The sequence below is a fragment of the Trachypithecus francoisi genome, unplaced genomic scaffold, assembly GCF_009764315.1.
Source record: "Trachypithecus francoisi isolate TF-2019V2 unplaced genomic scaffold, Tfra_2.0 Lachesis_group1, whole genome shotgun sequence".
Lineage (NCBI taxonomy): Eukaryota > Metazoa > Chordata > Mammalia > Primates > Cercopithecidae > Trachypithecus > Trachypithecus francoisi.
In genome coordinates, this window is record NW_022681454.1 from 80,056,201 (window position 1) to 80,081,916 (window position 25,716).

The 25,716-nt window shown below is 39.8% G+C and overlaps 1 protein-coding gene and 1 non-coding gene across 3 annotated transcripts in view; both read left to right on the top strand.

Annotated features, from left to right (window-relative positions):
* SCFD2 (sec1 family domain containing 2) overlaps nucleotides 1-25,716 on the top strand; it is a 562,438-nt gene that overhangs the window by 132,706 nt on the left and 404,016 nt on the right. The window lies entirely within an intron of this gene.
* LOC117086422 lies at nucleotides 4,082-4,188 on the top strand. The gene has a single exon (XR_004438335.1). It is a non-coding gene; the product is annotated as a U6 spliceosomal RNA (small nuclear RNA).

Sequence of the window (25,716 nt, forward strand, 5' to 3'; positions counted from 1 at the left end):
TTATAGGCATGAGCCACTGCACCTGGCCTATATTTTTTTCTTTATTGTTCTGCCATGGTCTCGTTTTCCAAAAAAGATTATAATAGTTTGGTAAAGTCAGTTAGGGTGAGTTTTCTTTTTCTATTCTCTATTTGTTTAAAAAAGGAATGATCAGTTACTTAAAAGTAAAATACTTCCAAAAAATAACCTGGACCTGTCGCTTTGTTGTTGATATTTATAATTATCATCATAATAATATAAGTAATAGTAATCAAGTGATTCAAAACTGCAATTTCTTCAGTTCTTTATCACTTTGATTTATCTTCTGTCAGAGATGATTTTAAATTACTCACAATGATTGTGAATTTACCAATTATACCATTTTAAAACATATTTCTATCTCTATCACTGTCTTTATGTCTGTCTTCATTAGAAACTCTGAGCTCATATTGCTTTCATAGTTCTTTTTATTCTTTTTCTGAGACAGGGTTTCACTCTGTCACCCAGATTGAGTGCAGTGGCGTGATCACCACTCAGTGTAGCCTCGACATCCTGGACTCAAGTGATCCTCCCACCTCAGCCTCCTGAATACAGGAGTGCACTAGCACTCCTGGCTCATTTTTATTTTTTATTTTTTATAGAAATGGGATCTTTCTATGTTGCCCAGGCTGGTCTCATACTCCTGGACTCAAGTGCTCCTCCCACCTCGGCCTACCAAAATGTTGGGATTACAGGCGTGAGCCACTGCATCTGGTTTAATATCATAGCTCTAACCTAATAGCACATGGTTCATTCTAGTTTTCCCCCTTTCCATAGTTGTACCTCCCTTCTCTGACAGTGAGGAACTTATCTCCCATTATCCTCGACATATTTAATTACTTTATCAGTCCCCACTGTGTGTAACTAATCTTCCAGTAGAGCTGCTGCCCCGTGGCGTGGATGCCTCCTCACCTCACCTGGGCTCTCTCTTCCTGCTCCAAGCCCACACGGATGTTCTCTCTCACTTCATACAGAGGTACCCTTGTGGAAACCTCCCCGTAGGGATGCTCTTCTACCTCTATTGAGCTCTGACATCTCTGTGCTGCCCCTACCTCTGCCTTCTTCATAGAGGCCCTCCTCAGGCCTCTCGGGTTCCAGCACCCCACACTAAGCCCACACTGTGGCTCCTAAGGCACAGATGCCCTCCTCATTCTGCAGGCTCTGACACTTTGTGCCGAGTCACTACCATTGCTACTACTCTCTTTGGCCACCCTCACCTGCTTAGTGTCCTACACTGCATCCTGGGATGTTGTTATCCCTCAACCTCCACCTGGATACCTTTCTCACCTGCTTTGGTTCTGGCAACCCATGCAGGGCTGCTGCTGCATTCTCCCCTCTCTTCCAGCCTCCCCATCCCTTCGAGATGTCCTCTTCACTCCACTTGGGTCCTGGTAGTCGTGTGGCCACCATCCTTACCTTGCTCAGGTTCTGATCCCCTGCCATGGATCCTCACTTCTACCACCTTCCACCTGGATGCCCTTTCCATCCCCTTGGATTCCAACAACCCCTGTGAGACTCTTCCACCCCCATGCACTAATGGCCGCCTCACCTGGCTCTGGCTCTGACACCATGCCCTGGGCTACCATTGTCTCCCCTGTGGACACCTTCTTTATACTCATGGGCTCTGATAACCTGCCCAAAGCCACTATTGTGACCTCCTTCATTCCCCCTGCCCTACCGTATGGACAATCTCTTCACCCTGCTGCTGTCTATATCACATGTCCTCTAAAGTGAGCCCCACTACAAAATCTCATAAAATTGGTTCAAAACAAGGCTATGCAGAGATTTTCTCCTGAGAATGATAATCTTTCTAGATAAGCTTACTAAAGGTTTCTGAAGAAACTTGACATATTAATTCTAAGCCATTTTTTATTTGTAATTAATATTTGGAATCTTTTGTTCCATATTAGACTCTTAGACTATTAGATGTGATCATGGTAATTGGTGTGGTTCTTTCAACAACTAAAGAAAGAATTGAAAGACTGAGGAACCCCAGGCATAGTGGTACTCATCTGTAGTTTCAGGTACTCAGGAGGCTGAAGTAGCAGGATGACTCAAAAGTCAGGAATTTGAGGCTGCAGTGGCCTGTGAATAGCCACTGCGCTCCAGCCTGGCAATATAGAGAGACCCCCTTGCCTCTGCCCAATCTCTTAAATAAATACATGAGTAAGATTGGGGAAAAGAAATGAACATTTAAAATACTAAAATCCTACTCCTAGCATAATTGCATATCACCCTGACCAGTACTGTGTTCTCAGTCACTTATGGGTCCTTACAAGTTAGGGTTTTAGCATAGGTGAATGTATAAACTGATCATCGGAATGCTCTTGGTTTATGAATGTGCTTACTTTACGTAGTGTATACTCATCCATTAGTTTAACAAGTAATAATATATGGGCAGCTGCCCCTTTTACAGACTTTGGTTTGAAAAGAGGGCATTTGTGTTTATTTTGAGCGTGAGGACAACCTTTCGTTTTTCCCCAAGGGCTTGAGAGCCACCAAGAAATTTCAGCTAATGTTGAGAATTGTTTATTTCTTGGGAGACTCATTTCCACCACTTTCTACCAGGCCTCCATCACTGAGATGTCAATGTTTACTTTATGGTAACGTTACTTTAAGTAACGTTATAGACAACCTTAGTTAAAAAAAAAGAAATCGGTCTTAGAAATCTATAATTAAAAATAGGTTACTGCATTTCTTCTACTTACAGTGGTTTTGGTGATCTAACGACTAGTCGGCAAGAGACTTGAGGACGATTTGTAAGATTTGTGTTGGACTTACACTCCTGGAAACAATAGACTTATACATTTAATTTCTAGAGATAATATTATATGCTCAAAAGAGAAACCTTTTTGAGTATTGTTGGGGAAAATCTAATATTTGTTAGCAGTGAGTACAATTTGAAAAGCCGAAGGAGATAAAACATCTTCATGACTCCTTTTTTCTCTTACTGGGTCCAATATCACAGACAGTGTTTAGGCATTGAATACATGTGTGCTAGTTACAAAATAATTCTGATTTTGCTTCAAATTTAAAGTGTAGAAAAGAACAAGTTTAAACTGATCATGGATATGTTTATGATTCAATTAGTGTTTTCACAAAGTAGCTTTGCCTTCTTTTAATTAAAGTACAAATTCATTTAATTTGGTGAAAGGGTATAAAGTATGAAGAATTCCTTTCTTGTAGTATAGCAAGAGAGTTTGGCTTAGTTTCCTCATCTAAGGAAAAATAAAATATCTACCTCATAGTGTTATTGTCAGGATTGACTGAGATTATATGTGTATTAATACATAACTAATTAATACATAGCTAAGAATAAAGTATCTATCTCGTAGTGTTATTGTCAGGATTGAGTGAGACTATATGTGTATTAATACATAACTAAGTACATTAAATCCTCAATAAATAGTCATTATTTATTCTTTCAGCTGGGTCAAAAATATTACAAATGCTGTCTCATTTTATGTGAAGATTGCCTTTAATATATTCTCACCTAGATTTTGGTTTCCTAAATTAAAATTTATTAAGGAAGAATGAGTTTGTCACTTAGAAAAATGTTACTATCTTTTTATATTTACTGTTTGATAATGTTTGACAGAATTTTTCTTTAAATCTTGATTTAAAGCCCACTTTTTCTGCAATGGATGGCTGAAGTTTTTATGCTAGTCATCATAAGAAAAAAACTTTTTTTCCCATTAAAAATTTATTGGCCAGACCTAGTGGCTCACACCTGCAATCCTGAGGCAGGAGGATTACTTGAGGCCAGGAGTTCAAGACCAGTCTGGGCAACATAGTGAGACCTTGTCTATACTAAAAATGAAAAAAAAAAAAAAAATAGCTTGGTGTGGTGGTGCATGCCTGTGGTCCCAGCTACTTAGGAGGCTGAGGCAGGAGGATCACTTGAGCCCAAGAGGTCAAAGCTGCAGCAAGCCGTAATTGCACCACTGCATTCCAGCCTCGGTGACCCTGTCTCAAAAAAAAGGGAAAAAAGAAAAAGAAAGCAGTTATTTCATAGGTATGTTTATACCATAGCAAATAAATGACCCTTTAAATTGTGCCGTAGGTGCTTTCTTTGGCAGCACATATACTAAAATTGGAATGATACAGAAAAGATTAGCATGGCTCCTGCACAAGGATGACATGCAAATTCGTGAAGCATTTCGCATTTTTAAAATCTAGAATAAAAGTAAAAATTAAAGAAAAATTGTGCATTAGCAAACCCATTATGATTTTTTAAGCCTTATACTTTTTCTGCTTGTCTTAAAAAATGGCATGGTGTATTGGTGTGAGTGGTAATAATAATAATAATAATAATAATAATAAACATAATCCTCATTGGATTCAGAGAACTTTGAAACCCCAGAAAAGATTTTGTGGGATAAAATCAAGGTATCATAAAGTGAGAACATTGAAAAGTAATATGTATTCTTGAACGCTGCCCAACATCTGATTTCCTCTCTATAAAATCACTGAAGAGTAATACAAGGAAAAAAACCTTTATTGACTATAACTTATTGTGGTAATAAAATGATAGCAAACTATATATTAAGGAAGCAGCTGTGTTTAAACTTCCTACTTCCTAAACATATACTTTATAAAAATATATATGTAATATATCTATCTCCAGTTATTTCTTTAGGTAGAATGTATACTTTAAATTAAAACAATCCAGCTTAGAAAATGGTTTTTAAATAAAATATAAATGAGTTATAAAGCCATTCAAGAAAATTGAGGTAAAATATAGCTTTAGTTTAAAATTTTATCCCTTTGCAATAAAAAGTAGGCATCTATTTTATTGGCTGCCAAAGTAGTTTTTAATAGGTAGGATTGTTTTTTAAAAATATGTTGAGTGTTAGACAATATCTTTCTATAGCCAGTCAAGTTTACCTAATTTAAGTAATAGTATATCTGCTAATTTTATAATACATTGGCAGATTTTACTTTCTAAGTCCTCTAGTGCCTCTACTAGCTCTCACGCCATATGGCTTGGCTTGGAAATATGATGGCTCATTTTAGTGCTGTTCCTGACTTCACCAACAGCCTGGGAGGTTCTGTTTTATAATGCCTTCTTTTTAGCCATTTATAATCAGGATTGAATTTTTCTAGGAAGAAGTTTCCACCACTCTGCTTCTCTGTGGGCCTTGCTATTCAGAGTCATTTGGCAGCATGGTGTATTGTCACTTGCAAAAGCATCTGTGGAGATTTGGATTAAAATGGCAGATAGGAGGCAGGACTAGCTTGCAGCTACCACTCAGACAGAGTAGTGTGTGGAGATTCACATCATGAACTTCTGCTCCAAAACTACTGCAGGAACATGCCAGAAGAGCTGAGAGAATGCACAGACCATTTGGAGGAACTGGATCACCACTGCAGGCTCCCTGAGATGCCGAAAAACTGAGTCTGCTTGCTTTCTTGAGACCAGCCTTTAGGACTGTGGTCTACATGGGAGCGGGGTGAAGCCTGTGACTGCTGACTTTACCCCTTTTCCCTGGTGATCTATGTGATTCAGCAGAGGCAGCCATAATCCCCCGGGAACAGAATTCCATTGGCCTGGGATCCACACCACCATCTCCCACAGTAGCTGCAGCAAGCCTTGCCCAAGGAGAGTCTGAGCTCAGACACACCTATTCCTGCTCCCACCTGGTGGTCTTTCTCTACCAGCCCTGGTTGCGAAAGACAAAGGATATAATCTCTTGGGAGCTCTATGTCCCTGTTTACTGTCTGAAAAACCTGAATACTTAACCAGGCAACCCTAGGGCAAGTTTGCATCCTCCTATAGTACTGCAGCTGATGCACTCTTGAAAGCGTCACCTCCTGGCTGGAGGCCAACCAACAAAAAACCAGTGCACTAAACAAAAATACAATCAAGGACCCTCACAGAGTCCACTTCACTCCTCCACTACCTTCACTGGAGCGGGTGCTGGTATCCATGACTGAAAGACCTGAAGATGGATCACATCACAGAACTCTTTGCAGACACTCCCCAGTATCAGCGTGAAGCTTGGTAGCTCCACTGGTTGGCTAGACCCACAAGAGCAAAAATGATCACTGCAGTGCAGCTCTCAGGAAGCCCCATTCCTAGGGGAAGAGGGAGAACACTTCATCAAGGGAGCATCCCATGAGATGAAAGAATCTGAACAGCAGCCCTGAGTCCCAGATCTTCCCTCTGACATAGTTTACCCAAATGGGAAGGAACCAGAAAAACAATTCTGGTAATATGACAAAACAAGGTTCTTTAACACCCCCAAAAGATCACATTAGCTTACCAGCAATCCAAACCAAGATGAAATCTCTGAATTTCCAGAAACAGAATTGAGAAGGTCGATTATTAAGCTAATCAAGGAGATGCCAGAGAAAGGTGAAGTCCAACTTAAAGAAATTAGAAACATTGATACAGGATATGAAAGGAAAAATATTCAGTGAAATAGAAAGCATAAATAAAAAACAACCACAACTTCTGGAAATCAAAGACACACTTAGAGAAATGAAAAATGCACTGGAAAGTCTCAGCAATAAAATTGAACAAGCAGAAGAAAGAACTTCAGAGCTCGAGGACAAGGCTTTCTAATTAACCCAATCCATCAAAGACAAAGAAAAGAGAATTTAAAAAAAATGAACAAAGCCTCCAAGAAACTTGGGAGTATGTTAAGCATCAAAACCTAAGATAATTGTTTTTCCTAAGGAAGAAGAGAAATGTAAAAGTTTGGAAAACATATTTGAGGGAATAATTGAGGAAAACTTCCCAGCCTTGCTAGAGATCTAGACGTCCAAACACCAGAAGCTTAAAGAACATCTGGGAAATTCATCACAAAAAGATAATTGCCTAGGCACATAGTCATCAGGTTATCTAAAATCAAGACAAAGGAAAGAATCTTAAGAGCTCTGAAGCAAAAACATCAGGTAACGTATGAAGGAAAACCTATCAGAGTAACAGCAGATTTCTCAGCAGAAATCCAACAAGCTAGAAGGGATTGGGGTTCTATTTTTAGCCCACATAAAAAAAAAAAAAAACAATTATAAGCCAAGAATTTTGTATCCAGCAAAACTAAGCTTCATAAATGAAGGAAAGATAACAGTCTTTTCCAGACAAACAAATGCTGAAAGAATTCACCACTAGCAAGCCAGCACTACAAGACTGCTGAAAGGAGGTCTAAATCTTGAAACAAATTCTTGCAATACACCAAAATAGAACCTCCTTAAAGCATAAATCTCACAGGACCTATATAGCAATAACACAATGAAAACAAAAAAACAAAACAAACAAAAAAACAAAAAAAACCAAGACATTCAGGCAACAAATAGCATGATGAATAGAATAGTACCTCACACCTTAATACTACCTTTGAATGAAAATGGCCTAAATGCTCCACTTAAAAGATACAGAATGGCAGAATGGATAAGAATTCACCAACCAAGTTTCTGCTGTCTTCAGGAGACTCACCTAACACATAAGGACTCACATAAACTTAAGGTAAAGGGGTGGAAAAAGATATTCCATGCAAATGGACACGAAAAGTGAGCAGGAATAGCTATTCTTATATCAGACAAAACAAACCTTAAAGCAATAGCAGTTAAAAAAAAAAGAGGGACATTATATAATGATAAAAGGACTAATCTAAAAGGAAAATATCACAATCCTGAATATATATGCACCTAACACTGGAGCTCCCAGATTTATAAAACAATTACTGCTAGACCTAAGAAATCAGACAGATGGCAGCACAGCAATAGTGGGGGACTTTTAATACTCCACTGAGAGCAGTAGATAGATCATCAAGACAGAAAGTCAACAAAGAAACAATGGACTTAAATTGTACCCTACACCAAATGGACTTAACAGATATTTACAGAACATTCTATCCAACAACTGCAGAATATGCATTCTATTCATCAGCACATGGAATGTTCTCCAAGATAGACTATATGATAGGCCCCAAAACAAGTCTCAGTAAATGTAAGAAAATATAAATTATAGTAAATACTCTCTTAGACCACAGTGGAATAAAATTGGAAATCAACTCCACAAGGAACCCTCAAAACCATTTAAATATATGGAAATTAAATAACCTGCTCCTGAATAATCAATCTTTGGGTCAACAATGAAATCAAGATGCTAATTAAAAGTCTTTAAACTGAACAATAATAGTGACACAACCTATCAAAAACTCTGGGATACAGCAAAAGGTGCTAAGAGTAAAGTTCATAGCATTAAATGCCTACATCAAAAAGTCTGAAACACCACAACTAGATAACCTAAGGTCACATCTCAAGAAACTACAGAAACAAGAACACACCAAACCCAAACCCAGCAGAGGAAAAGACAACAAAGATCAGAGCAGAACTAAATGAAATTGAAACCAACAAGCAAACAAACAAAAACACAAAAGATAAATGAAACAAAAAGCTGGTTCTTTGGAAAGATAAACAAAATTGATAGAATATCACCAATATTAACCAAGAAAAGAAGAGAGAAGATCCAAATAAGTTCAATTAGAAATGAAATGGGAGATATTACTACTGATACCACAGAAATACAAAAATCGGGCCGGGCGCGGTGGCTCAAGCCTGTAATCCCAGCACTTTGGGAGGCCGAGACGGGTGGATCACGAGGTCAGGAGATCGAGACCATCCTGGCTAACACGGTGAAACCCCGTCTCTACTAAAAATACAAAAACTAGCTGGGCGAGGTGGCGGGCGCCTGTAGTCCCAGCTACTCGGGAGGCTGAGGCAGGAGAATGGCGTAAACCCGGGAGGCGGAGCTTGCAGTGAGCTGAGATCCGGCCACTGCACTCCAGTCCGGGAGACAGAGCGAGACTCCGCCTCAAAAAAAAAAAAAAAAAAAAAAGAAATACAAAAATCGTTCAAGGCTACTATGAACACCTTTACATGCATAAACTAGAAAACATAGAGGAGATGGATAAATTCTTGGAAATATACAGCCCTTTAGATTAAACCAGGAAGATATAGAAACTCTGAACAGACCAACAACAAGCAGCAAGATTGAAATGGCAATAAAAAAATTGCCAACAGAAAGAAGTCCAGGACCAGATGGATTCACAGCTGAATTTTATCAGACATTCAAAGAATTGGTATCAATCCTATTGACACTGTTCCACACAATAAGGAAAGCAGGAATCCCTGCTAAATCATTCTGTGAAGCCAGTATCACCATGATGTCAAAACCAGGAAAAGATATAACCAAAAAAGAAAACTGCAGACCAATATCCCTGGTGAACGTATATGCAAAAATCCTCAACAAGATACTAGTGGACTGAGTCAACCAGCATGTCAAAAAGATCATCCACCATGATCAGTTGGGTGTCATACCAGGGATGGAGGGATGGTTTAACTTTCACAGGTCAATAAATGTGATACACCACAAAACAGAATTAAAAACAAAAATCACATGATCATCTCAATAGATGCAGAAAAAGCACTGGACAAAATCCAGCATCCCTTTATGATTAAAACCCTCCGCAAAATCAGCATAGAAGGGACATACCTTAAGGTAATAAAAGTTGTCCGTGATAAACTCACTGCTAGCATTATATTTAACGGGGAAAAGTTGAAAGCATTCCTCTTGAGAACTGGAACAAGACAAGGATGCCCACTCTCATCACTTTTGTTCAACATGGTACTGGGAGTCCTAGCCAGAGCACTCCCCCAAGAGAAGGAAATAAAGGGCATCCAAATCAGTAAAGAGGAAGTTGAACTCTTGTTGTTTGCTGATGATATGATCATATACCTAGAAAACCCTAAAGATTCATCCAAAAAACTCCGAAAACTGGTAAATGCATTCAGCAAAGTTTCAGGATATGAAATGAATGCACACAAATCTACACAGCACTATATATTCTGCTATACACCAGCAGCTACCAAGCTAAGAATCAAATCAAGAACTCAACCCCTTAATAATAGCTGCAAAAAAATACTTGGTTATATACCTAACCAAGGAGGTGAAAGACCTCTATAAGGTAAACTACAAAACACTAAATAGACGATACAAACAAATGGGAAGACATCCCATGCTCATGGATGAGTAGAATCAATATTGTGAAAATGACCATACTGCCAAAAGCAATTTACAAATTCAGTGCAATTTCTGTCAAAATACCACTATCATTCTTCACAGAACTGGAAAAAACAATTCTAAAATTCATATGGAACCAAAAAAGAGTCTGCATAGCCAAAGCAAGACCAAGCAAAAAGAACAAATCTGGGGGCATCACATTACCCAAATTTGAACTATACTATAAGTCCATGGCCACCAAAACAGCATGATTCTGGTATAAAAATAGGTACATAGACCAATGGAACAGAGTAGAGAACCCAGAAAGAAAACCAGAATACTTACAGCCAACTGATCTTTGAAAATGCAAACAAATACACAAAGTGGGGAAAAGACACCCTATTCAACAACTGGGATAATTGGAAAGCCACAGGTAGAAGAATGAAACTGGATCCTCATTTCTCACCTTATACAAAAATCAACTCAAGATGGGTCAAAGACTTACATCTATGACCTGAAACCATAAAGATTCTAGAAGATAACTTTGGAAAAACCTTCTAGACATTGGTTTAGGCAAAGATTTCATGACCAAGAATCCAAAATCAAATGCAACAAAAACAAAGATAAATAGATGGGACATAATTAAACTAAAAAGCTTCTGCACAGCAAAAGAAATAATAAGCAGGGTTAATAGACAACCCATAGAGTGGGAGAAAATCTTTACAGTCTATACATCTGACCAAGGACTAGTATCCAGAATCTACACGGAACTCAAACAAATCAGCGGAAGAAAAGAAACAATTCCACCAAAAAGTGGGCCAAGGACATGAATAGACAATTCTCAAAAGAAGATATACAAATAGCTGACAAGCATATGGAAAAATGCTGAACATCACTAATTATCAGGGAAATGCCTATGAAAACCACAATGTGACACCATCTTACTCCTGCAAGAATGGCCATAACAAAAAAATTTTTAAAAATACATATTGGTGTGGATGTGGTGAAAAGGGAACACTTTTATACTGTTACTGAGAATGTAAACTAGTACAACCACTATAGAAAACAGCATGAAGGAAGATGGCCGAATAGGAACAGCTCCAGTCTCCAACTCCCAGCGCGAGCGACACAGAAGACCGGTGATTTCTGCATTTTCAACTGAGGTACTGGGGTCATCTCTCTAGGGAGTGCCGGACAATCGGTGCTGGTCAGCTGCTGCAGCCTGACCAGCGTGAGCTGAAGCAGGGCGAGGCATCGCCTCACCTGGAAGCGCAAGGGGGAAGGAATCCCTTTTCCTAGCCAGGGGAACTGAGACACACACCACCTGGAAAATCGGGTAACTCCCACCCCAATACTGCACTTTAAGGAAACAGGCACACCAGGAGAATATATCCCACACCTGGCCGGGAGGGGCCCACGCCCACGGAGCCTCCCTCACTGCTAACACAGCCGTCTGCGGCGATCTATCCGCAAGGCAGCAGCGAGGCTGGGGGAGGGGCGCCCGCCATTGCTGAGGCTTAAGTAGGTAAACAAAGCCGCTGGGAAGCTCGAACTGGGTGGAGCTCACAGCAGCTCAAGGAAGCCTGCCTGTCTCTGTAGACTCTACCGCTGCGGACAGCGCACAGCTGCAGTCCATTAGGGGAAAGAGCGGGGCCGCTGCAGACCCGAACGACTCTGTCTGACAGCTTTGGGGAGAGCCGTGGATCTCCCAACGCGGAGGTTGAGATCTGAGAACGGACAGACTGCCTGCTCAGGTGGGTCCCTGACCCCTGAGTAGCCTAGCTGGGAGACATCCCCCACTAGGGGCAGTCTGATACCCCACACCTCACAGGGTGGCATCACCCCTGAGAGGAAACTTCCAAAGAAAGAATCAGACAGGTACACTCGCTGTTCAGCAATATTCTATCTTCGGCAACCTCTGCTGCTGATACCCAGGCAAACAGGGTCTGGAGTGGACCTCAAGCAATCTCTAACAGACCAACAGACAGTCCTTCTGACTGTCAGACGAAAACTATCAAACAGGAAGGACACCTATACCAAAACCCCATCAGTACGTCACCATCATCAAAGTCCAGAGACAGATAAAACCACAAAGATGGGAAAGAAGCAGGGCAGAAAAGCTGGAAATTCAAAAAATAAGAGCGCATCTCCCCCTGCAAAGGAGCGCAGCCCATCGCCAGCAACGGATCAAAGCTGGTCAGAGAATGACTTTGACGAGATGAGAGAAGAAGGCTTCAGTCCATCAAACCTCTCAGAGCTAAAGGAGGAATTACGTACCCAGCGCAAAGAAACTAAAAATCTTGAAAAAAAAGTGGAAGAATTGACAGCTAGACTAATTAATGCAGAGAAGATCATAAACGAAATGACAGAGATGAAAACCATGACACGAGAAATACGTGACAAATGCACAAGCTTCGGTAACCGACTCGATCAACTGGAGGAAAGAGTATCAGCGATTGAGGATCAAATGAATGAAATGAAGTGAGAAGAGAAACCAAAAGAAAAAAGAAGAAAAAGAAATGAACAAAGCCTGCAAGAAGTATGGGATTATGTAAAAAGACCAAATCTACGTCTGATTGGGGTGCCTGAAAGTGAGGGGGAAAATGGAACCAAGTTGGAAAACACCCTTCAGGATATCATCCAGGAGAACTTCCCCAACCTAGTAGGGCAGGCCAACATTCAAATTCAGGAAATACAGAGAACGCCACAAAGATACTCCTCCAGAAGAGCAACTCCAAGACACATAATTGCCAGATTCACCAAAGTTGAAATGAAGGAAAAAATCTTAAGGGCAGCCAGAGAGAAAGGTCGGGTTACCCACAAAGGGAAGCCCATCAGACTAACAGCAGATCTCTCGGCAGAAACTCTACAAGCCAGAAGAGAGTGGGGGCCAATATTCAACGTTCTTAAAGAAAAGAATTTTCAACCGAGAATTTCGTATCCAGCCAAACTAAGCTTCATCAGTGAAGGAGAAATAAAATCCTTTACAGATAAGCAAATGCTTAGAGATTTTGTCACCACCAGGCCTGCCTTACAAGAGACCCTGAAGGAAGCCCTAAACATGGAAAGGAACAACCGGTACCAGCCATTGCAAAAACATGCCAAAATGTAAAGACCATCGAGGCTAGGAAGAAACTGCATCAACTAACGAGCAAAATAACCAGTTAATATCATAATGACAGGATCAAGTTCACACATAACAATATTAACCTTAAATGTCAATGGACTAAATGCTCCAATTAAAAGACACAGACTGGCAAACTGGATAAAGAGTCAAGACCCATCAGTCTGCTGTATTCAGGAGACCCATCTCACATGCAGAGACATACATAGGCTCAAAATAAAGGGATGGAGGAAGATCTACCAAGCAAATGGAGAACAAAAAAAAGCAGGGGTTGCAATCCTAGTCTCTGATAAAACAGACTTTAAACCATCAAAGATCAAAAGAGACAAAGAAGGCCATTACATAATGGTAAAGGGATCAATTCAACAGGAAGAGCTAACTCTCCTAAATATATATGCACCCAATACAGGAGCACCCAGATTCATAAAGCAAGTCCTTAGAGACCTACAAAGAGACTTAGACTCCCATACAATAATAATGGGAGACTTCAACACTCCACTGTCAACATTAGACAGATCACGAGACAGAAAGTTAACAAGGATATCCAGGAATTGAACTCATCTCTGCACCAAGCGGACCTAATAGACATCTATAGAACTCTCCACCCCAAATCAACAGAATATACATTCTTCTCAGCACCACATCGCACTTATTCCAAAATTGACCACATAATTGGAAGTAAAGCACTCCTCAGCAAATGTACAAGAACTGAAATTATAACAAACTGTCTCTCAGACCACAGTGCAATCAAACTAGAACTCAGGACTAAGAAACTCAATCAAAACCGCTCAACTACATGGAAACTGAACAACCTGCTCCTGAATGACTACTGGGTACATAACGAAATGAAAGCAGAAATAAAGATGTTCTTTGAAACCAATGAGAACAAAGATACAACATACCAGAATCTCTGGGACACATTTAAAGCAGTGTGTAGAGGGAAATTTATAGCACTAAATGCCCACAAGAGAAAGCAGGAGAGATCTAAAATTGACACTCTAACATCACAATTAAAAGAACTAGAGAGGCAAGAGCAAACACATTCAAAAGCTAGCAGAAGGCAAGAAATAACTAAGATCAGAGCAGAACTGAAGGAGATAGAGACACAAAAAACCCTCCAAAAAATCAATGAATCCAGGAGTTGGTTTTTTGAAAAGATCAACAAAATTGACAGACCGCTAGCTAGACTAATAAAGAAGAAAAGAGAGAAGAATCAAATAGACGCAATAAAAAATGATAAAGGGGATATCACCACCGACCCCACAGAAATACAAACAACCATCAGAGAATACTATAAATGCCTCTACGCAAATCAACTAGAAAATCTAGAAGAAATGGATAATTTCCTGGACACTTACACTCTCCCAAGACTAAACCAGGAAGAAGTTGAATCCCTGAATAGACCAATAGCAGGCTCTGAAATTGAGGCAACAATTAATAGCCTACCCACCAAAAAAAGTCCAGGACCAGATGGATTCACAGCTGAATTCTACCAGAGGTACAAGGAGGAGCTGGTACCATTCCTTCTGAAACTATTTCAATCAATAGAAAAAGAGGGAATCCTCCCTAACTCTTTTTATGAGGCCAACATCATCCTGATACCAAAGCCTGGCAGAGACACAACAAAAAAAGAGAATTTTAGACCAATATCCCTGATGAACATCGATGCAAAAATCCTCAATAAAATACTGGCAAACCGGATTCAGCAGCACATCAAAAAGCTTATCCACCATGATCAAGTGGGCTTCATCCCTGGGATGCAAGGCTGGTTCAACATTCGCAAATCAATAAACGTAATCCAGCATATAAACAGAACCAAAGACAAGAACCACATAATTATCTCAATAGATGCAGAAAAGGCTTTTGACAAAATTCAACAGCCCTTTATGCTAAAAACGCTCAATAAATTTGGTATTAATGGAACGTACCTCAAAATAATAAGAGCTATTTATGACAAACCCACAGCTAATATCATACTGAATGGGCAAAAACTGGAAAAATTCCCTTTGAAAACTGGCACAAGACAGGGATGCCCTCTCTCACCACTCCTATTCAACATAGTGTTGGAAGTTCTGGCTAGGGCAATCAGGCAAGAGAAAGAAATCAAGGGTATCCAGTTAGGAAAAGAAGAAGTCAAATTGTCCCTGTTTGCAGATGACATGATTGTATATTTAGAAAACCCCATCGTCTCAGCCCAAAATCTCCTTAAGCTGATAAGCAACTTCAGCAAAGTCTCAGGATACAAAATTAATGTGCAAAAATCACAAGCATTCTTATACACCAGTAACAGACAAGCAGAGAGCCAAATCAGGAATGAACTTCCATTCACAATTGCTTCAAAGAGAATAAAATACCTAGGAATCCAGCTTACAAGGGATGTAAAGGACCTCTTCAAGGAGAACTACAAACCACTGCTCAGTGAAATCAAAGAGGACACAAACAAATGGAAGAACATACCATGCTCATGGATAGGAAGAATCAATATCGTGAAAATGGCCATACTGCCCAAGGTGATTTATAGATTCAATGCCATCCCCATCAAGCTACCAATGACTTTCTTCACAGAATTGGAAAAAACTGCTTTAAAGTTCATATGGAACCAAAAAAGAGCCCGCATTGCCAAGACAATCCTAAGTCAAAAGGACAAAGCTGGAGGCGTCACGCTACCTGACTTCAAACTATACTACAAGGCTACAGTAACCAAAACAGCATGGTACTGGTACCACAACAGAGATATAGACCAATGGAACAGAACAGAGTCCTCAGAAATAATACCACACATCTACAGCCATCTGATCTTTGACAAACCTGAGAGAAACAAGAAATGGGGAAAGGATTCCCTATTTAATAAATGGTGCTGGGAAAATTGGCTAGCCATAAGTAGAAAGCTGAAACTGGATCCTTTCCTTACCCCTTATACGAAAATTAATTCAAGATGGATTAGAGACTTAAATGTTAGACCTAATACCATAAAAACCCTAGAAGAAAATCTAGGTAGTACCATTCAGGACATAGGCATGGGCAAGGACTTCATGTCTAAAACACCAAAAGCAACGGCAGCAAAAGCAAAAATTGACACATGGGATCTAATTAAACTAAAGAGCTTTTGCACAGCAAAGAAACTACCATCAGAGTGAACAGGCAACCTACAGAATGGGAAAAAATTTTTGCAACCTACTCATCTGACAAAGGGCTAATATCCAGAATCTACAAAGAACTCAAACAATATACAAGAAAAAAACAAACAACCCCATCAAAAAGTGGGGAAAGGATATGAACAGACATTTCTCAAAAGAAGACATCCATACAGCCAACAGACACATGAAAAAATGCTCATCATCACTCGCCATCAGAGAAATGCAAATCAAAACCACAATGAGATACCATCTCACACCAGTTAGAATGGCAATCATTAAGAAGTCAGGAAACAACAGGTGTGGAGAGGATGTGGAGAAATAGGAACACTTTTACACTGTTGGTGGGATTGTAAACTAGTTCAACCATTATGGAAAACAGTATGGCGATTCCTCAAGGATCTAGAACTAGATGTACCATATGACCCAGCCATCCCACTACTGGGTATATACCCAAAGGATTATAAATTACTCTACTACAAAGACACATGCACACGTATGTTTATTGCGGCACTATTCACAATAGCAAAGACTTGGAATCAACCCAAATGTCCATCTGTGACAGACTGGATTAAGAAAATGTGGCACATATACACCATGGAATACTATGCAGCCATCAAAAAGGATGAGTTTGCGTCCTTTGTAGGGACATGGATGCAGCTGGAAACCATCATTCTTAGCAAACTATCACAAGAAGAGAAAACCAAACACCGCATGTTCTCACTCATAGGTGGGAACTGAACAATGAGATCACTTGGACTCGGGAAGGGGAACATCACACACTGGGGCCTATCATGGGGAGGGGGGAGGAGGGAGGGATTGCATTGGGGAGTTATACATGATATAAAAGTCATGCACATGTACCCTGGAACTTAAAGTATAATAAAAAAAAAAAAAAAGAAAACAGCATGAAGATTCCTTAAAGAACTAAAAGTAGATCTATCCTTTGATCCAGCAATCCCACTGTTAGGTATCTACCCAGAGGAAAGTAAGTCATTATATAAAAAACATACTTGCACACACATGCATGTTTATAGCAGCACAATTTGCAATTGTAAAAGTATGGAACCACCCCAAATGCCCATCAATCAATGGGTGAATAAAGAAAATGTGATACACACACACACACACACAACACACACACACATACATACATACCATGGAATACTACTTAGCCATAAAAAGAAATGAAATGATGGCATTTGCAACAACCTTGATGGAATTAGAGATGTTGATTCTAAGTGAAGTAACTCAGGAATGGAAAACCAAACATCTTATGTTCTCATTCGAAAGTGGGAGCTGGGCTATGAAGACACAAAGACATAAGAATGATACAGTAGACTTTTGGGACTTGGGGGAATGTGTGTGTGATGGGGGATAAAAGACTACACATTGGTTACAGTTACACTGCTCAGGTAATGGGTACACCAAAATCTCAGAAATCACTGGCAAATAACTTATTAATGTAACCAAATACCATTTGTTTCCCCAAAGCCTATTGAAATAAGAAATAAATTCTATAAAAGTCATTGAGAAGACTTGATGCTATCAATGTTGGCAGTCAGGAAGATGGACTGGAGGTTGAGCGAGAACAAGTGAGGATGACTTGGAAACCACTAGCACCTTCAAGTCTTTCCTTTATGGCCCTTGATCAATGATGAACATCATCTGCTCAGCCTTCCTTCTACTTCCTAAATCTTACTAAGTTTCTCTTGCAGCCAACCCTATGGGAGGGATTTTTTTTTCTTTATTGATCCTGTTTTGTATCTTTTTTGCTATAATAAGCTGTACCCGTGATTATTTTTTTTTTTTTAAAGAAGAGAACATGCATAATGCAGAAAAGATTGTATTGGACTAATGAATTCCAGACATGAAGAGATTTTTAAATCTAAAAAAACAAAAAAACACTATGATATCATTTGAATGAAGAGTAAGGAAAGAGGCAAAAAAATGTAATCTCCAAAGGCAGAATTGGGTACTCTTTATAGATTAGGGAGATATTATGATAATGTTTTTCCTGGGAAGAAAAATTGTGGAGCATGTTTTTTTGCAATGTGTATCCAAACACACACACACACACACACACACACACAACCCAACATCAAAACTCTTTTTTATTAGAATAAAACAACATTCTCCCACTCCTGATTTCCATCAAGAAAAGTTTTCCTAGCCATGGTCTTCGCCTTTCTCTGACCCTCTTTTAGTGAGAGGGATGTTTTATCTGATTGGCAAATTTGGAATGATTGAATAAGAAGAGGCTCAACTCTGCCTCTCTATCTGTATTAAAGGTGGTATTTGACCTCGTGTGTGTGTGTGTGTGTGTTAAACTTTTAGGTTCAGGGATACATGCGTAGGTTTGTTACATAGAGAAACTCATGTCATGGAGGTTTGTTGTACAGATTATGTCATCACAGTATTAGTCTCTTCTCACACTGCTATGAAGAAATACCTAAGACTGGGTAATTTATAAAGGAAAAAGGTTTAATTGACTAACAGTTCCACATTGCTAGGGAGGCCTCAGGCAACTTACAATCATGGCAGAAGGCAAAGGAGAAGCAGGCACCTTCTTCACAGAGTGGCAGAATGGAGTGAGTGCAGTCAGGGGAAATGCCAGGCACTTAAAAACCATCAGATCTTGTGAGATTCACTAATTATCATCAGAACAGCATGGGAGAAACCATCCCCATGATCCAATTACCTCCAGCTGGTCCTGCTTTTGACACATGAGGATTATGGGGATTATAATTCAAGGTGAGATTTGGATGAGGACACAGAGCCAAACCATATCAGTCATTCAACCTGGTACCCAACAGTTATTTTTTCTGATCCTTTCCCTCCTCCCGCCTCCACCCTCAGGTAGGCCCCCAGTGTGTGTTGTCCCCCTCTGTTTGTCCATGTGTTCTCATCATTTAGCTCTAACTTATAAGTGAGAACATGTGGTATTTAGTTTTCTGTTTCTATGTTAATTTGTCAAGGATAATGACGTCCAGCTCCATCCATGTTCCTGCAAAGGACACAATCTTGTTATTTTTTTATGGCTGTATAGTATTCCATGGTGCATATGTGTCATATTTTCTTTATCCAGTCTTTCATTGATGGGCATTTAGGTTGATTCCATGTCTTTGCTATTGTGAATAGTGCTGCAGTGAACATACATGTGCATGTGTCTTTATGATAGAACAATTTATATTTTTTTGGGTACATACCTGGTAGTGGGATTCCTAGGTGGAATGGTAGTTCTGTTTTTAGCTCTTTGAGGAATCTCCACACTGCATGAACTAATTTACACTCCTACCTACAGTTTTTAAGTGTTCCATTTTCTGCACAAACTCACCAGCACCTATTTTTTGACATTTTAGTAATAGCCATTTTGACTGTTGTGAGATTATCTCACTGTGGTTTTGATTTGCATTTCTCTAATGATCACTGATTTTGAGCTCATTTTTTATATGCTTTTTGACCATATGTATATCTTCTTCTGAAAAGTGTCTGTTCATGTCCTTTACTCAATTTTTTTTTTTTAATTTCTCATTCTTAGTATTCAACCTTTGCCCACTTACTTTTTAATGGTGGTGGTTTTTGTTATTTTTTTTTTTTTTTGTAAATTTTTTAAGTGCCTTATAGATGTTGGACCTTTGTCAGATGCATAGTTTGCAAATTTTTTTTTCCGTTCTATGGTTGTATGTTTGCTCTGTTGATGGTTTCTTCTACTGTGCAGAGCTCTTTTGTTTAGTTAGATCCCATTTATCAATTTTTTGTTTTGTTAAACTTGCTTTTGGCAACTTCATCATGAAGTCTTTGCCAGTTCCTGTGACCAGGCTGATGTTGCCTAGGTTATCTTCCAGGGTTTTTATAGTTTTAGGTTTTACATTTACTTAATGAAGTTCTTAATTCACCTTGAGTTGATTTTTATGTATGGTATAAGGAAAAGGTCCACTTTCAATCTTCTGCTAGCCTGTTATTCCAGCACCATCTATTGAATAGAGAGTTCTTTCTCCATTGCTTGTTTTTGTCAGCTTTGTCAAAGATTAGGTAGTCACGGTGTGCAGCCTTATTTCTGGGCTTTCTATTCTGTTCCATTGGTCTATGTGTCTGTTTTTGTACTAGTACCATGCTGTTTTGGTTACTGTATCCTTACAGTATAGTTTAAAGTTGGGTAGTGTGATGTGTCGAGCTCTGTTCTTTTTGCTTAGGATTCCCTTGGCTATTCGGATTTTTTTGTTGTTGTTCCATATGAATTTTAAAATAGTGTTTTCTAGTTTTGGGAAGAATGTCATTGCTATTTTGGTAGAAATAGCATTGAATCGGTACATTGCTTTGGGCAGTATAGCTGTTTTAATGATACTGATTCTTCCTATCCATGAGCATGATTTTTTTTTTTTCGTAGTGCCATCTCTGATTTTTTTTTTTCTTTTTTTGAGCAGTGTTTTGTAATTTTCACTGTAGAGATCTTTCCCCTCCCTGGTTAGCTATATTTCTAGCTGTTTTGTACTTTTTGTGGCAATGGTAAATGTGATTACATTTCTGATTTGGTTCTCCACTTGGCTATTGTTGGTGTATAGGAATGATAGTGATTTTTGTACACTGATTTTGAATTCTGAGACTTTGCTGAAGTTTATCAGCATGAGGAGCTTTGGGGGCCAAGACTATAGAGTTTTCCAGATACAGGATTATGTTATCTGCAAACAGAGATATTTTGACTTCCTGTCTTCCTATTTGGATGTCTTTTATTTCTTTCTCTTGCCTAATTGCTCTGGCCAGGACTTCCAATACTATGTTGAATAGGAGTTGTGAGAGAGGGTCCCGTTGTCTTGCAGCAGTTTTCAAAGGGAATGCTTCCAGCTTTTTCCCCTTCAGTATGATGTTAGCTGTGATTTGTCATAGATGATCCTTACTATTTTGAGGTATGTTCCTTCAATACCTAGTTTGTGTGAGGTATATTCCTTCAATACCTAGTTTGTTGAGTGTTTTTAATGTGAAGGGATGTTGAATTTTTTGAAAGCCTTTTCTACATCTATTGAGATGATCATGTGGTTTTTTTCCTTTGGTTCTGTTTACATGATGAATCATGTTTATTGATTTACATATGTTAAACCAACCTTGCTCTCCATGGATAAAGTTTACTTGATCATGGTGTATTAGCTTTCTGATGTGATTCTGGATTCAGTTTGCTAGTATTTTGTTGAGCATTTTTGCATTGATGTTCATGAAAGATATTGGCCTGAAGTTTTCCCCTTTTTTGATGTCCCTACCAGGTTTTTGTATCAGGATAATGCCAGCCTCATGGATTGAGATAGGGAAGAGTCCCTTGTTTTCAATGTTTTGCATAGTTTCAGTAGCAATTGTAAGAGCTCTTCTTGTACATCTGGTAGAATTCAGCTGTGAATTCATCTGGTCCCGGGCTTTTGTTTGGTTGGTAGGCTATTTGTTACTGATTCCATTTTGGAGCTTGTAATTGGTCTATTCAGGGATTCAGTTTCTTCCTGATTGAGTCTTGGGAGGGTGTATGTGTCCAGGAGTTTTTCCATTTCTTCTAGATTTTCTAGTTTGTGTACGTAGAGGTGTTCATAGTATTCTCTGATTGTTATTCGAATTTCTGTGGGGTGAGTGGTAATATCCCCTTTGTTCTTTCTAACTGTGTGTATTTGGATGTCTCTCTTTTTTTCTTTTTTTCTTGTCTAGCTATTGGTCTATCTCTCCTATTATTTTTTTCAAAAAAACCCTAACTCTTGGGTTGCTTGATCTTTTGAATGGTTTTTCACATCTCAGTCTCCTTCAGTTCAGCTCTGATTTTGCTTGTTTCTTGTCTTCTGCTAGCTTTGGAGTTGCTTTGCTCTTGCTTCTCTAGTTCTTTTAGTTGTGATGTTAGGTTGTTCATTTGAGATCTCTCGAACTTTTTGATGTGGACATTTAGTGCTATAAATTTCCCTCTTAACACTACTTTAGCTGTGTCCCAGAGATTCTGGTATGTTGTATCTTTATTCTCATTAGTTTCAAACAACTTATTGATTTCTGCCTTAATTTCATTAATTACCCCAAAGTCTTTCAGGAGCATGTTGTTTAATTTCCATGTAATTGTATGGTTTCCAGTAATTTTCTTGGTCTTGAATTCTACTTTTATTATACTGTGGTCCAAGAGAGTGGTTGGTATGATTTTAGTTCTTTTGCATTTACTCAGGATTGTTTTATATTCGATCGTGTGGTCAGTTTTAGTGTATGTGCCATGTGGTGATGAGTAGAATGTATATTCTGTTGTTTTGGGGAGGAGAGTTCTGTATATGTCAATCAGGTTCATTTGGTGCAGTGTTGAGTTCAGGTCCTGAATATCTTTGTTAATTTCTTGCCTCAATCATCGATCTAATACTGTCAGTGGAGTGTCGAAGTCCCCCACTATTATTGTGTGGGAGTGTAAGTCTCTTTGAAGGTCTTTAAGATCTTGTTTTAGGAATCTGAGTGCTCCTGTGTTGGGTGCTTATGTATTTAGGATAGCTAGATTTTCTCGTTGAGTTCAACCCTTTTCTATTACGTAGTGTCCTTCTTTGTCTTTTTTGATCTTTGTTGGTTTAAAGTCTGTTATGTCTCTTCATTGAGTGAAGTTGTAAATAAATTTAAAAATGAAAAAACAGAAAATACTAAAAACAAACAAACAAATGAAGTCTGTTGTGTCTGAAATTAGGATTGAAACCTTTGTTTTTTTTCTGCTTTCCATTTGCTTGGTAGATTTTTCCCCATCCCTTTATTTTGTGCCTATGGGTGTCATTGCATGTGAGATGAGTCTCTTGAAGACAGCATACCATTGGTTCTTGTGTGTGTGTGTGTGTGTGTGTGTGTGGTGTGTGTGTGTGTGTGTGTGTTTCCCAGTTTACCACTTTGTGCCTTTTGATTGAGACATTTAGCTCATGTACTTGCAAGGTTAAAATTGATATGTATGGATTTAATCCTGTCTTCATGTTGATAGGTGGTCATTATGCCAACTTGTTTGTATAGTTGCTTTACAGCATCACTAGTCTGTGTACTTAACTGTGTTTTTGTAGTGGCGGGTAACAGTCTTTCCTTTTCATATTTAGTGTTTCTTTCAGATGTTCTTGTAAGGCAGGTCTGGTAATTACTAATTATCTCAGCATTTGCTTGTCTGAAAAGGATGTTATTTCTTCTTTGCTTATGAAACTTAATTTGACCAGATATGGAACTCTTGGTTGGAATTTCTTTTCTTTACAAATGTTGAATATAGGCCTCCAATCTCTTCTAGCTTGTAGGGTTTTTGCTGAGAGGTCTGCTGTTAGTCTGTTGGGCTTCCCTGTATAGGTGACCTGTACATTCTCTCTAGCTGCCTTAATATTTTGTCTTTCATTTTGACTTGGAGAATCTGATAATTACGTGTTTTGGGGATGATCTTCTTGTAAAGTATTTTCCTGGGGCTCTCTGCAGTTCCTGAATTTGAACGTTGGCCTCTCTAGCAAGGTTGGGGAAGTTCTCATGGAGGATATCCTAAAATATGTTTTTCAAGTTGCTTCCATTATCCCCATCTCTACAACACCAATGAGTCATAGATTTGGCCTCTTTATATAGTTCCATATTTCTCAGAGGTTTTATTTATGTTTCTTCATTCTTTTTTCTTTATCCTTGTCTGGCTGGCTTATTTCAGAAAGCCTGTCTTCAAGCTTTGAGATTCTTTCCTCAACTTGTTATATTCTTCTGTTAGTACTTGTGATATTACATTATGAAATTCTTGTAGTAGGCTTTTCAGCTCTACCAGATTGACTACATTCTTTTTTATACTGGCTAGTTTGTCTGTCAGTTACTGTATCATTTTATTGTGATTCTTAGCTTCTTTAGATTGAGTTTCAGCATTCTCTTGAATCTTGCTGATCTTTATTTCTATGCATATTCTGAATTCCATTTCTGTTATTTCAGCCATCTCACTCTGGTGAAGAACCTTTGCACTCCAGCTAGTGCAGTCATTTGGAGGAAAGAAGACACTGGCTTTCTGAGTTGTCAGAGTTCTTGCACTGGTTCTTTCTCATCTTTGTGGGCTGGTGTTCCTTCAGTCTTGAAGTTGCTGTCCTTTGGATGTTTTTTTCCTCTTTTATCCTATTTGATGACCTTGGGGGTTTATTTTTGGTATAAGGTGAGTTCAGTCAACTGGCTTCATTTCTCGAAGATATTTAGGGAGCCAGGACTCCACTCAGGAGTCCAAACCTGTATGCTCTAACACTGGGTGACTGGTATTGGCACTGGCTTTGTTCTCTGGCTCCTCAAGGTAAGGAACCTGCTGCACTTAGGGGACTGAGGTGTTCCCATACTGCTGGTCACAACACTCTGATGGTTGGTGCCAGCCAAAGCACTTCGTAGGCTGGTGCAGCAGGATTCATTTTTGTTTGCACATAGCACCAGCACTGGCAGCAGCAGTGCAGCAGACTGCATGCTTGTCGGCTGTGGCAGGATGCTAGTGGGTGCTGGGATGCTAGCCTCTGTTCCGGCATTCACAACTGCAGCAATGGCAGCACAGCTCGTGGAGACTGGGAGCCCCTGTCCAGCAATTGTGCCCTTTTGCACTAGTGATGGTGTTATCATGGGGGTGGGGTACTGGTGGGCATAGGACTGTGTATGTCCTCTGTGCATGTCCATGCAGGTGGTGGTGCCACTCAGAGTGGAGGCATGTCCACTGTTTTCCATGCCTCGTTTCAAAGCCACCACAGTGTTGGCACAGGAGTGGGGTGCTGGCAGAAGTGGGGCTGGTAAGCTCAGTGCCCACTAATGCTCAGACAACAATGGTGGTGCAGCAGGAGGAGGGGGAGGGAGTGAACTTTCACTGGCAGCAATGGCATGACAGGGTGCACACACACATACATGCTAGCATGGGAGGGAAGGCAAGGTTTGCCTGTATACACATGTGCTGGCAAAGCGACGTGGGGTGGTCCTGGCTAGGTGTGTGCCAGCAAAGTGGTATGTGGGAGGCTGCGGTGGTGGGAGGATATGAGCGGGCTGGTATATGTCCACAGGGCTACTCTACTGGAGCACTCTGCTGGTCAGGTGTGGTCCACCAGCACAGGAGCTATGATGTGGGCCCCCAGGAGGTACCTCGGGGCTGGACTGCAAACAGGCACAGCCAGGCTGGGAGAGGCCAGCACACTGAGGGGTGCTTGGATTGGACTGGCCCTGTCTCATAGGGAAGACTGCCTTGCAGAGTTCAGGTCTGACAGTTCCCTTGGGGGCTAAAGTCTCCTATGGCAGCAACTTGAGTCTAGGGGATGGGTATCTCTGTCCATGCTCCTCTATAGTTGCCACCACACCAAACCCTCTCGGCTTTGCACTGGCTGGAATTCTGCCCCTAGTACTTCTCTGAGCATCTCTCTCTGCCAACTCATTTGTCTTTGGTGGTTGAGGGGTCTCCTCCTGCCAGGATTCCAGAAGCCTATGGTGAGAGC